The following is a 14,168-nucleotide window of genomic DNA, read 5'->3' as shown; positions in this document are numbered from 1 at the left end:
ATTCCTATACCATCAGACATTGTGACCTTATCTAATAAATCACAAGCTAAACCAATTTTTTTAAAGACTTCTTAATAGCTAACTTGATCCCTTTATACTATCAACTTATCGTCTTATCTCATGGAAAAAAAAATCTAGTAACCATTTTTTATTATACAGCTTAGCAACATATTTGTCTATGGAAGAAACTTGACCCAATTATCATTACATATGGGAAGACGGTAATTGAAGAAGACAGCAAGAATTCTCTGCCAGGCATGAAGTTCTAGCTTTGTGTTAGATTTTCCCATCCAAATGAAAATGTGGAAAGGGAATATGGTAGAGAGGGACCTCATGTTCAGGGCAAGGAATCAACCTTTAGAGTGGGAGAAAGACACAGGGTCAAAAATTCTGTTTCCTCTGTTGCTCCTTCAGCTGCTGGTCCTATCTAGCCCTGGCTAAAAGTAGAAATGAAAACTCTTCAACTTTGAAATTATTTATCATAAAGATTAAATAATTCTCCAGTAAGTATGGAGTTGTTTTAAAACTAGTACTCAATGGGCCAGTCCCATTCAGTTATAAATGCAACGTATATGCCAACATCCGTATTTGAGGTGTCTGGGAAGTTCCTGCTCCACCATAATATCTACGTAACTCAGATCACAGTGTCTGAAATTTCTACTGATGGCAAATTGCTCCTTTGGAGAGTTCCTTGTACAGCATATTTTTTAAAATGCAAATTTACCCTGGAGGAGTAATATATTAAATAAATTCACTGTAATATGTTATAACTAGTTTTCTTCTAAAAGAAAAAAATCTGAGTTAGCTTAAGAAAACTAAAGATACGAGACGGAAATGGCAAGGATAAAGCAGAGAACTAAATGTTGAGAAAGAATTGATAAAAAAAAAAAAAAACCTCTGGCCTCTTAGCAACAATAACAAATTTTCAGTACTTCCCACATTCTTCCTAGGGCTGGAGATGAACACCCTAATAGAATATTTTGTACTAGACTTAAAAATATTTAAGTTCTAAAATAATTTTTCAGAAGAATGAAGGAATTTATTTAAAATTTTGCAGCTAGTGGAAACTGAAAAGTGTTGCCAGTGCTGTGGAGTTCAGAAATGATACAAAACAAAATCACCTTAGCATGTTGGACACATCATACAAACCAGTGGGAAGAAATTTGATAAATACCAATTGGAGCATATTTTAATGGGGAAAATAAAACAATATAATGCATATGTTCAACAAAAGGCATGTACATTAATTGGGCATTGAATACTCAGATAATAAAAAATCAACTCAAACATCCATCTATTATAGAATGCATAAATAAATGATATATTCATGTGAAATACTGTATAGAAAATCCTAAATGGAAGTACAATAATCTATAAAAACATGGATGACTCTCAGAAATGCAATTTGAGTGAAAAAAAGCTATTCAAAAAATAGTACATACTGCATGATTCTATATATGTAAAGTTCTGGAGCCGGCAAAGCAAATCTCCATTTAAGAAGTCACAGGAGAGTGGTTCCCCTTGGGCAGAGCGTGGGTGGGTAAGTCACTAGGAAGTTGCATGAGGAGACTTCCGTGGGGCTGGAATGTCTGTTTCTTAATCTGGATGCTAGTTATACAGGGATATTCACTTTGTAAAAATTCATTAAGTGGTAAATTTATGACGTACTCTTCTGTATAAATGTTGTATTTTAATAAAGTTTTTTAAAAAATATGTTATAGACAGATAATCAGTAAGGCTAGTGTGGCTCATGTGTAAACAATCAAAGGGTTAGAGGGATTTGAACTGTATTTATAATTCAGCTCTCCTAGGACCTTTTTGTCCATTCTGCTGGCCAGTATCCCTTAAAGTCAGTTGAATTTTCTATTTTTAGCTTTAGGTTTTTAGAAGTAGAGTTGATCTGTTTTGTATCTGCGTTGCTATCTTTGAAAGTATCTTATCTCCTTGGCTTCTAATGGTTTGTCTCGGAGACCTGGAGACTTCACAGAGCGAGAAACATGGAGCTTGAAGGTCTTGATATAGAAAGAAACAAGCCCACCCTGATGGCTGAGTATCTCCTTAAGCTGATGCCAGTGCGTCATGTCATGGATCTGAGGAATGAAATAAGCTCTTTGCTATTTTAGCTGTCATGTGAACAGCGAGTTTATACATGACAGAAACTTTGTGTTCTCAGCCTGAGGCCTACTTGGCCATAAATTATGTTCATTGGGAGATGGGGAATTAATTATCAAAAAGGGGTAGGGCTTATAGGAGAAAGAAGAAATACCCTTATATGGTTGGCCTTGGTGCAAGATGACAAAAATCCAAATTACAGAGCCAAGGGGAATAGGAACTCTGGGATGATCCTGTTGGCTCTACATCTCAGGAGACCAATTTTGAGGCTGAGGCAGGGTATGTGTATTCAGGTAGATGATAGTCTATGGTTTTGGCCAATTTTGGTAACCCTTTCAGTCTTAGGAGATACAAATGACAAATGTACGGACCCTGTTGAGAGGAGACCCAGGTCAATGTCGAGTTTCAAACCTTTTAGGGGAATTAGTCAATTTCATAACTAAGAAAATGTATGTGTTTGGAGGGATGGCATGTGGGACTGTATGGCAGTCCTGTGTAGCGAGGACTAGTGTGAGCTTTTGTTTCCTAGCTCTGTTGCCTACTAGCTGAGCATTCTAGAGCAAGTTACTTCACCTCTGGGAACCTTCCCTCATTCATGCATAAGAGAGCTAGTAATACCTATCTTAGAGAGTTGTTTGAGATTTAAATAAGAAAATGTGTGTAAAGTATTTAGATAACTGGCACAAACTCAATGCTTAGTACATTTTAGCCATTTTTCTTATCAGCTGAAGACAACCCCAAGCAGGCATATGATACCCACATTAGGGCAGCAAGAAAACTTCCAGACTCCACTGATTAGGGAGGACGAGACCTCTAAAGTAAAGTTCAGATTTGGATTGAATTGGCTCCGGGTAGGGCTGAGCTTAAGTGTTGAAGATTTTCAGTATCTGCCTCTGGGTGGGGCTAGGTCAGAAAGGGTCTGACTGTATAGACACATAATTTGTCTCCATAGTCTTTCATTGTCTTCTACATATTTGTAGATATGCACGTGTTCAGTTTTCCAAAGAAATTGTTCCCTGCTGAATTTTGGCTGATTTGATCATTTTTTCCTAATATTTAAATAATACAGTTATACAAAATTTCTCTCCAGAATCTTACTGAAAATGTTTAATTTCCTTCTGCTTCAGCCATAAGAAGCATTCCAAATTCTTTTATGATTTATTTCCTTCTCTGAAAACTTTCAACAACATTTGCTATTTCCAAAGGGTGCATTATCTCTAACCCATTCACTCATATTCTGGAACTAACATTTATAGACTCATCTGCCCTTCTTCACCCTCATTTCCTTACCCTGTAAATTCTCATCTTTATATTTACTTAGAAAATGAATGTTCTGACCAGTGTTCTAACCTGCAGGTCAGCAACTGGGGTATTGTAAACTTGTGACAAGGTCTGCCTTCATGGATTTGTGTGATCATCTTTAAGACGCAAGAAATTATCTTCTCTTCAATGTGGGAACCAAGTAGAGTGACCTTACAGGGATTATTCTCCTCTCCTGTGCTTGCTGTCTGGGAAAGTGTGGAGTATCTTCGCCCTTAACAATTCTCTAAAAGGTTAATCAGCTCTGCTCTTTGCAGTGTCTCTCTGATCAGAACTAGTACCTGTCGGCTGTGAGTCATCAATTCGACCCTATAGAAGAGCAAAGTCTTGCAGGTAGTTGGATTTCCTTTCCACGTGGGCTCAGGAATTTCTGTTCCTTGGCATACAAAGCATAAAGAGTCTGATTCATTGTTTCCCCAAAGATCAAGCCATTGTTGAGAACCTTGGGATGGGCCAACTCGCTTCTGCTGGGTACAGAGGGAAGTTTACCCCTCGGGTTATTTATAAGGAGGTATCAAATCCAATCTTTAGAATCTTCCCCCTAGTAAATCATCACTCATATATTTGCATGCTATTTTGCATATATTTGTATAATGTGCTACATTGTTTCTACAAAATCATCCAAAATTCCTAACTCCAGGGAAGTAGAACAATTAATGAGGCAATTGTGTTCAATTTTATTGTATGGTCAGAGTGAAAGAAAGCGTGGTGCAACCAAGAGGCCTATGAAATAGTGGACCACCTCTCCTGGGCTAGTTTTTCTTACTCCTTCCACGGACACCTACTACAGGCTTGGATTAAAAAGTCCTTGAAAGGAACAATAGTAGCAATATGGTTACGTGTGTTTCTACTATCTACATGTATGTTTGTATTATCTTATTTATACAGCAACTCTATTTTCCTCAGCTCTTAATTTCATTACCTGTAACTTAATAGTATTCATTTCTAATGGTTCTCCCCATAATAAATAAATTCAGTTCCCAGCTTTAGTATTTCTTAGATATGTGACATTGGTGAATAATTTAAATTGCTGAGCTTCAGTTTCCTATCTGTAAATTGGAGACAATGCCTTAATGGCATTTTTTTAAAGATTAAAATATGAGGGAGAGTGTCTGACAAGGAGTAGGCACTCAAGAATTGCTCATCTTTTTCGTTTTCTACCTCTTACTGTACCCTATTCTGCCTTATGGATTAAAAGCATGTATTTTTACCTAAGCCATAGCTCCGCGATTTCAAAACATCTGGCTAAAAAGTGAAAATGAATGCAATCATCCAGGTGTTTGGCCGGTATGATGACAGATATCAAACACTTAGAGCCTTCTGGGTGATAGGCGTATTTTTTTTCACTTTTATCCAGATGTTTGTGGATAGAGCCTTGGTCAAAGGAAAAAAACAATCATAGTGTTTTTCTTGAATCCTAAATGAATACCTGTTTTTCAAAAATGTTATTATTTAGATACCTTTTGTTTATTTCCTTTGAAATATGTCTTATTCATGCCACTTTTTAGAACAGAAGCTTTATTTAATTTCATCTCCTAGAATCTAGGAATTGAAAAAAAGAAGAAAGTTACTCTATAGATTTGAAACCCCCATGTTTCTACTCAAGAGAATTAAGGACAAAAAAAGCAAAATAATGATTCCAGGACACAGTGTTAAACAGTAACAGAGTTGGGACAAGAATAGATCTCTTGACCGTAGGCTGAAGACTCTACTTCAGCCATTGCCTGGCTTTTTTCATCCAAGTCATGTATGGTTTTACCCATACGCACACAGAACCATATACACCCAACTTGTAAACACACAAGCACACATAAATAGCAGCACTTTTCTTCCTGAGAGTCATTTTACTCTGACATGATCTTTTCCCAAATATTTTTTCAAACTTTTGCTGGTAAGCCAGAGACAATAAACTGGGCTTCAATGCATTCAGTCACACATGCGTCCAGTAACCATGCTCCAACATCTGCCATCCAGGGCATTGCTTAAATAGATGTCGTATTGAGATTTGGTATCCTGTGAGCAGCTGATGCAATTTTCCTCAGTCACAGGGATGAAGCTTGGATAACATTTCTGGCTCTGAGAAATCCCAAAGTCACAAAGAAATGATTCCATTGACCTAGCGGCTTTGCACTCCCAATACAGCATGTTCTTGAGCAGCTTCCCAGGGGAGAAAATAACGTGAGAGTTTTTGAGAGTGCCGAAAGCTTCCCCTCTAATCATCATGTGTGGATTCCGCTAGCATTCCAAGCCATCCCAGACGATCCCGAAGAAACTTTGGGGACTCAGTGAGGTTTTCTAAACATTTTTTCTGCCTGAAGACACTAACGATAAGCAGCTTCGCATAACAACTTTGTTATTTGGACATGAACACGACTTAACGATGGCTGTTCTGATCACAAATCAACTATACAGCTCGAGGAAGGCCTCCCTGATAAATTCCCAACAGGATATTGCTTATTTTCCTTTTTAAAAAAAAATTTTAAAGGAGGGAATTCAGAAGACTGGCATATTTGAGGGCTGTTACTTTAAAATCTTCTGTTTTGCTTAATTCATGTCTAAAAGCAGAAGTGGGTGGCTGGCCTTTGGGGAAGGAAGAACATTCCTGATGAGTGGATTTGTCAGTAATACAACCAGCTGCAAAATAGTCTGGAATACAGAGGTCACCAGTAGACAAAGGTTACAGGGGGTGATTGTGTTCTAGCTTTTGGTGGGATCCTCAGCCACTAAGACAGTCTAGCAACCTTAGCTTCCTTAAAAACACCCTAAATGTGCAGTGAAACTAGTGGTGAGCTGAAGCCAGCTTATAGCAGCTTGCAAAAGCCAATTATTCAATTTCGTGAACCTCTTGACGTTACCTTGGTAGCTTAAAATTGAGCATGGTGGGAGTATTTACGCCGTGGAAATTGGCTTATGCAACAAATCAGGGCTTTTGTTTTCCACAGAGCTGGTTGTTAACTTTTACCTACACATCACTGAGGTAGACAAACCTGACTTAAATTCCTACCTCTGCGACCTATGACATAGGAATTTGAAGATGCAACAACCCTCTGAGGCTTGGTGTCCTGATATGTAAATTAGGAATAGTAATACACATTTTATATTGTTGTGAGGCTTAAATCAGGCATTGTCCTTAATCAGTTTTAGTGCTTATCAGATGTATTATTCATTCAATAAATATTAATAGAGCACTTATTTTATGCTAGGGACTGCGATTAGTGCTGAAGACACAAAGGTAAATAGATTGGCAAAGGCTTGAGTGAATGTAGAACACAGAAGATTAAATACTAACTACAGTGTACTTTGGAAAGTACTATACTTTCTATAGTATACTAAAGTATGAGGTGCAAATGGTCAACACTGGAGTAGAGATGAAGGAGCCATCATTGTTAAAGTTCCTTTAAAGAGGTACTAGTCGTTCGTGATTGATGAGGAATATTTGTACGGTCATTTCTAGACATGCTAAGTCATGGGTATTTTTGTATTTGGAAATGTAGAGGTTCAAGTCTTCTGGAATATGTGGAAGGCAGGGCAACATTTTAGAGTTGATGAAATATCCATTTGTAGGTTGTTATTACAAGAGCATAGCTCTCTACCTCAAAATTCAGTCTTTACTGACGGTCATTCTACCTTTACAGTTGATTCCTTTGGGTCTCAAAGTTATGGTCCACTGGAATTGCCCTCTAAAAGGCAATGATTTCTGTGAGATTCACACCTTGTTGCATTATTATTGAAAATCTATAACTACCAGGAAAGGAAACAGAAGCTAACGTTTCTTCAGGGTTAGCTATGAGTGAGGCATTTTACATCACTAACTTATTTTATCATAACAACTCTACTGTGAAGTGGGTATTGTTCTTTCCACTCTGCTGAAGAGGAAACTGATGTTTGGAGAGCTTGAGTTATGAGCTCAAGATGGAATTGAGATCCAAACTTGAGTCTGCTAAGTCATGAACATTAACTTGATCTTAACAATCTTATGAGGTCCTATCATGAAACTCATTTTATAAAGGAGAAAATTGAGGAGGAGAGAAGTTTAGTGATTTGCCAGTAAGTAAGTAGCAGAGTTGGACTCAAATCCATGCTCTTTCTGATCAACACCATACTTCATATCTTAGTTACTACTTTAACAGAGATCAATTAACAACCTAATGAGCATAGGAATGGCCCTGCTATAGGGTGGACTCCTCAACAGAGAGGGATTAGGGTAGGGGACCAGGAGAGAGGAGAGGGGCATGGAGGACAGGAAGATATCTAATGCAGCTTAGTCCTGTCTCAGTGTTTGCTGAAGGATGATGGCCATAAAGAAGCACTTGTCATTTTCTATGCAAATCCACAGCCATTTGAGATCCAAAGAGAGATGAGAACATCTGAATGACGGCTGTTCCTTGTAGGACCTTCTGTATGGAAGAATCACCCACAATGATAGATAAGAGTACAGATTGGCTTTGAGCGTGCATTGGTAAGATCTACATGTTTCATGGGGCTTTTGAAAAGTGTTATTTTTGTGCAGTTTCTGCATAAGGCATTATAGCATTATCTGGAAACTTATAAGCTACCTTAAATCATTTGAGGGGTAAGATGGAAAGTAAAAAAATATGTAAAGGAGAAGAGATAAAGGAAAATGAAAAAATATAAATAAGAAGATTTTACCACTGTAAAATATAATAAAAATTCAATAATTATACTACCTATGAAGTGGTGTATTCAAAAGTGGTCTTGGATTAGTTGTAAATGCATATTGCAAACTCTCAGGCAACCACTAAAATAAGTTTAAGAAACAAAAAGAAGTATGATTGATATGCTAAGAAAGAGAAAATAGAATCACATAAAATGCTCAGTTAAAACCACAAAGGGCAACGAAAGTGTAGAAGACAAAAATAGGAATAGAAAACAAGGATAAAAAATAGAAAGCAGTAGCAAATATGGTAGATATTAATCCAACTATATCAATAATCACCTTAAACATCAATGCCTAAATACACCAACTAGAAGACAGAGATTTCCAGAGTAGAACAAAAAACAAAGGTCCAACGATATGTTGTCTACAAAAAAACTACTCTAAGTATAAAGACACATATAGATTAACCATAAGGGGATAGAGGAGAGATATACCCTGTTAACACAAATCAACAGAAAGCAGTCGTCACTATACTAATTTCAGACAGAACAGGCTTTAGAGCAAGGAAGTGGTCAGGGATAAAGAGAGACATTACATAATGATAAAGGGTCAATACTCCAAGAAGACATAACAATCCTTGAGGTGTATGTGCCTAGCAACAGAGCTTCAAAATACATGAGGTAAACACTGATAGAACTGCAAGGAAAAATAGATGAATCCAATGTTATAGTTAGACACTTTAACATGCCTCTGTCAGAAATTGATGGATTCAGTAGGCAGAAAATCAGTAAGGACAGAGTGGAACTCAACAGCACCATCAATCAACTAGATATAACAGACATCTATTGACTGCTTCATCCAAAAACAGCAGATTACATATTTTCTCAAGTTCCGTGGAATATTAACCAAGATAGACCATGTTCTGGGCCATGAAACAATCTTAACAAATTTCAAAGACTAGAAATCATACAATGTCTGCTCTTAGACAACCATGGAATTAAACTAGAAATAAATAACAAAAAGATAGCTGGAAAATCCCAAAATACTTGGAGATTAAACAACACATTTCTAAATAACGTATGTCAAAGAAGAGATCTCAGGCGAAATTTTAAAATATTTTGAACTAAATGAAAATGAAAATACAACTTATCAAAATTTGTGGGATGTACAAAAATAATGCTTAGAGGGAAATTTACAGCATTTAATACACATGTTAGAAAATAAAGTTCTAAAGTTGATAATATAATCTTCCACTTTAAGAAAAATTAAATCCAAAGTAAGCAGAAAAAAATTAATAAAAACTAGAGCAAAAATTAATGAAATTGAAAATGGAAATCAGTAGAGAAAAATCAATTAAACCAAAAGTTCGTTCTTTGAAAAGATCAATAAAGTTGACAAGACTTTAGCCAGACTAAGAAAAAAAGAGGATACAAATTACTAATACCAGAAATGAAAGAGGTGCCATCACTACAGATCCCGTGAACATTAAAGGATAAAGGAATACTATGAACAAATCTATGTCCACAAATGATAACCTACATGAAATTAACCAACTCCTTGAAAGATACGATCTACCAAAACTCATACAAGAACAAATAGACTATTTGAATACGCCTATGTTTAGTAAAGAAATTGAATCAATAAGCAATAATCTTCCAAAACAGAAAACTCCAGGTTCAGATGGTTTCACTGGTGAATTCTACCAAATATTTAAGGCAGAAATTATGCCCCTTCTCTACAATCTCTTCCAGAAGATAGAAGCAGAGGAAATACATTCTAACTCATTGTTTGAGGCCAGCATTACCCTAATACCAAAACCAGACAAACATATTACAAAAAAGAAAACTATAGACCAATATCTATCATGAACATAGATGCAAAAAATCAGCAAAATATTAACAAATCAAATCCAACAACGTATAAAATGAATTATAAACCATGAGAAAGTGGGATTTATCCCAGGTATGCAAGGTGAATCCATATTGAAAAATCAATCATAGTCATTTGTTGTTTAATGACGGGGATACATTCTCAGAAATGTCGTTAGACGATTTCAACATTGTGCAAACATCATAGAATGTACTTACACAAATCTAGAAGGTATAGCCTATGACACATCTAGCCTATATGATACTAATCTTATGAGACCACTGTCATATATGTGGTTTGTTGTTGACTGAAACATCATTATGTGGCACATGGCTGTAATATAATCCATCACACCAGTAGACTCAAAACCATATGACCATAGTAATGAATGTAGAAAAATCACTTGACAAAATCTAAGATCTATTTACTATAAGAATTCTCAGTAAACTAGAAATAGAGGGAAGCGTCCTGAACTTGATAAAGACTATCCATCAAAAACCTACAGCTACCATCATACTTAATGGTGAGAAAGTCAAAGCTTTCTCACTAATATCAGGAACAAGGCAAGGATGTCCTCTCTTACCACTGCTTTTCAACATTGTACTGGAAGTCCTAGATAATGCAGTAAGACAAGACAAGAAAAGAAAAGCTGTATACATTGGGATGAAAGAAATTAAACTGACTTTGTTTGCAGATGACGTGATCACCTATGTAGAAAATCTGAAAGAACAAAAAAAACTACTCCTGGAACTAATAAGCAATTATAGCAAGCTTGCAGGATCCAAGGTTAACACGCAAATGTCATTCTCTTTCCTATATACTAGCAATGAACAAGTGGAATTTGAAATTAAAAACATATTACCATTTACATTAGTATTCAAAAAAATTAAATACTTAGGTATAAATCTAACAAAATATGTGTAAAATCTATATGAGGAAAACAATAAAATTCTGATGAACAAAGTCAAAGAAGAACTAAATGTACGGAGAGATGTTCCATGTCCATAGCTGAGAAGACTCAATATCATCAAGATTTCAGTTCTAGAAAAAATAAACAAATGGGAGTACATCAGACTAAAAAGCTTCTGCACAGCAAAGGAAACCATCAACAAAACGAAAAGACAACCCACCAACTAGGAGAAAATATTTGCACATCATATGTCTAACAAGGGGTTAATTTACAAAATATATAAAGAATTCATACAACTCAACAACAAAAAAACTGAACAGCCCAACCGAAAAATGGGTGGAGGATATGAACAGACATTTTTCCAAAGAAGATACACAGATAGCCAACAGGCACATGAAAAACTGTTCAACATCATTAATTATCAGGGAAATGCAAATTAAAACTACAATGAGATATCACCTCACACCTGTTAGAATGGCTATAATTAACAAGACATGAAAAAGAAATGTCAGAGAGGATGTGGAGAAAAGGGCACCCTCACACACTGCTGGTGGGACTACAGCTGTTGCAGCCACTATGGAAAACAATATGGAGATTTCTCAAAAAATTAAAAATAGAAGTACCATATGGTTCAGCTATTGCCCTACTGGGTATTTATCCAAAGAACATGAAATCAGTAATTCAAAAAGATATATGTACCCCCATGTTCATCACAGCATTATTCACAATAACCAAGACATGGAAGCAACCCAAGTGTCCATCAGTAGATGAATGGACAAAGAAGAGGTGGTATATATATACAATGGAATACTATTCAGCTATAAAAAAGGCAAAATTGTGCCATTTGGACAGCATGGATGAACCTTAAGGGTATTATGCTAGGCGAAACAAGTCAGAGAAAGACAAATACCAGATGATTTCACTCACACGTGGAAGATAAACAGATACATAGATAAGGAGAACAGATTAGTGGTTACCAGAGGTGAGGCAGATGGGGGGAGGGCAAAAAGGATAAAGGGGTACATATATTTGGTGATGGATAAAAAGTAGTCTCTTGATGGGAAACAGGATGCAGTCTACACAGAAACTGAAATATAAATAATGTACACCTGAAATTTACACAATGTTATGAGCCAATATGACCTCAATAAAATAACTTTTAAAAAAAGATATCGGTTCTTCCCAACTTGATCTATATTCAATGCAATCTCAATCAAAATCTCAGCAAGTTACATGGTAGATATTGACAAACCGATTCTCAAGTTTATATGGAAAGATAAAAGACCCAGAATAGCCAACTCAATATTGAAGGAGAAAAATAGAAGACCGACATTACCTGACTTCAAGATGTTCTATAGAGCTACAGTAGTTAAGACAGTGTGGTATTGGTGAAAGAATAGATAAATAGATCAATGGAACAAAATAGAGAGTTCAGAAATAGGCCCAAATAAATATAGTCAACTGACTTTTGATAAAGGAGCAAAGGCAATACAATGGAGAAAAGAGTTTTTTCAACAAATTGTGCTGGAAGAACTGGACATCCACATGCAAAAATATGAATCTAGATACAGACCTGAAGCCCTTCACAAAAATTAACACAAAGTGGATCATAGATGTAAATGCAAAACTATATACAATACCGTAAAACTCCTATCACATAGCATAGTAGAACACCTAGATAACCTTGGTTATGGCAACCACTTTTTAGATATACCAAGAAAGACACAATACGTGAAAGAAAGAATTGATAAATTGGACTTAAATAAAATTAAAAACTTCTGCTCTGTGAAAGACAATGTCAAGAGAGTGAAAAGAAAAGCCACAGACTGCGAGAAAATATTTGCAAAAGACACATCTGGTAAAGGACTGTTATCCAAAATATGCCAAGAACTCTTAAAACTCAACAATAAGAAAACAAATAACTCGATTAAAAAATAGGCAAAAGATTCCAAACACATGAAAATTCTGGAAAAGGTAGAACTACAGAGACAGTAAAAAGATCAGAGGTTGTCAGAGGTTGGTGGGAGAGTGGCTGGGATGAATAGGTGGAGCACAGAGGAATTTTAGACAGTGAAAATACTCTGTATGTTCTAATGATGGATATGTGTCAGTATACAATTGTCCAAACCCACAGCATGGACAACACCAAGAGTGAACCATAACGTAAACTATTCACTGTGGGTGACCGTGATGTTTCAATGTAAGCTCATCAATTGCAAATGTACCACTGGTAGGGGACGTTGATAAGGGAAGAGACTATGCCCGTATGGGTATGGGAGGTATGGGAAATCTCTGTACTTTCCTCTTAATTTTGCTGTGAACCTAAAACTGCTCTAAAAAAAGCAAAATCTTTAAAAAAAATAAGCAAAAGACCTGAACAGACACCTCACTAAAGAAGATGTACAGATGGCAAGTAGCATATGGAAAGATACTCAACATTACATGTCATTAGGGAATCAAGAATTAAAACAAGATACCACCATACATCTATTAGAATGGCCAAATTCTAGAACATTGACAACACCAAATGCTGACGAGGATGTGGAGTAACAGGAATGCTCTTTTGTTGCTGATGGGAATGCAAAATGGTATAGCCACTTAGAAAGATAGTTTGCAGTTTCTTACAAAGCTAAACATATTTTTACTATATGATCCAGCAATTGCGCTTCTTGGTATTTATCCAAATGAATTAAAAACTTTTGTCCACACAAAAACTTGCATGCAACATTTATAGCAGTGTTATTCACAGTTGCCAAAACTTGGAAAGAACCAAGATGCCCTTTAGTATGTGAGTAGATGAGTGAACCGTGGTACATGCAGACAGTGGAATATTATTCAGCACTAAAAGGAAATGAGCTATCAAGACATGAAAAGACATGGAGGAAATTTAAATGCATATTACTAAGTTTAAAAAGCCAATCTTAGAAGAATACCTACTGTATGATTCCAACTATGTGATAGTCTGAAAAAGGCAAAACTATGGAGACAGGAAAAAGATCAGTGATTGCCAGGGGTTAGTGAGGAGGGAGGGATGAACAGGCGGAGCCCAGAGGATTTTTAGGGCAGTGAAACTATTCTGTATGACACTACAATGGTGGACACATGTCATAGAATTGTCCAGATCCTTAGAATGTCTAACACCAAAAGTGAACCCCTATGTAAACTATGAACTCTGGGTGATAATGGTGTGTCAATGTAGGTTCATCGATTATAACAAACGTACTACTGCGGTGCAGGACTTCCATAGTGGAGGGGGTTGTGGGTGTCTGGGAACAGTAGGTATATGGGAACTCTCTGTACTTCTCAATGTTGAACCTAAAGGTATTCTAAAAAGTACAA

Source organism: Equus quagga, chromosome 6, assembly GCF_021613505.1.
Source record: "Equus quagga isolate Etosha38 chromosome 6, UCLA_HA_Equagga_1.0, whole genome shotgun sequence".
NCBI lineage: Eukaryota > Metazoa > Chordata > Mammalia > Perissodactyla > Equidae > Equus > Equus quagga.
Note: the sequence above shows the minus strand (reverse complement) of the source record.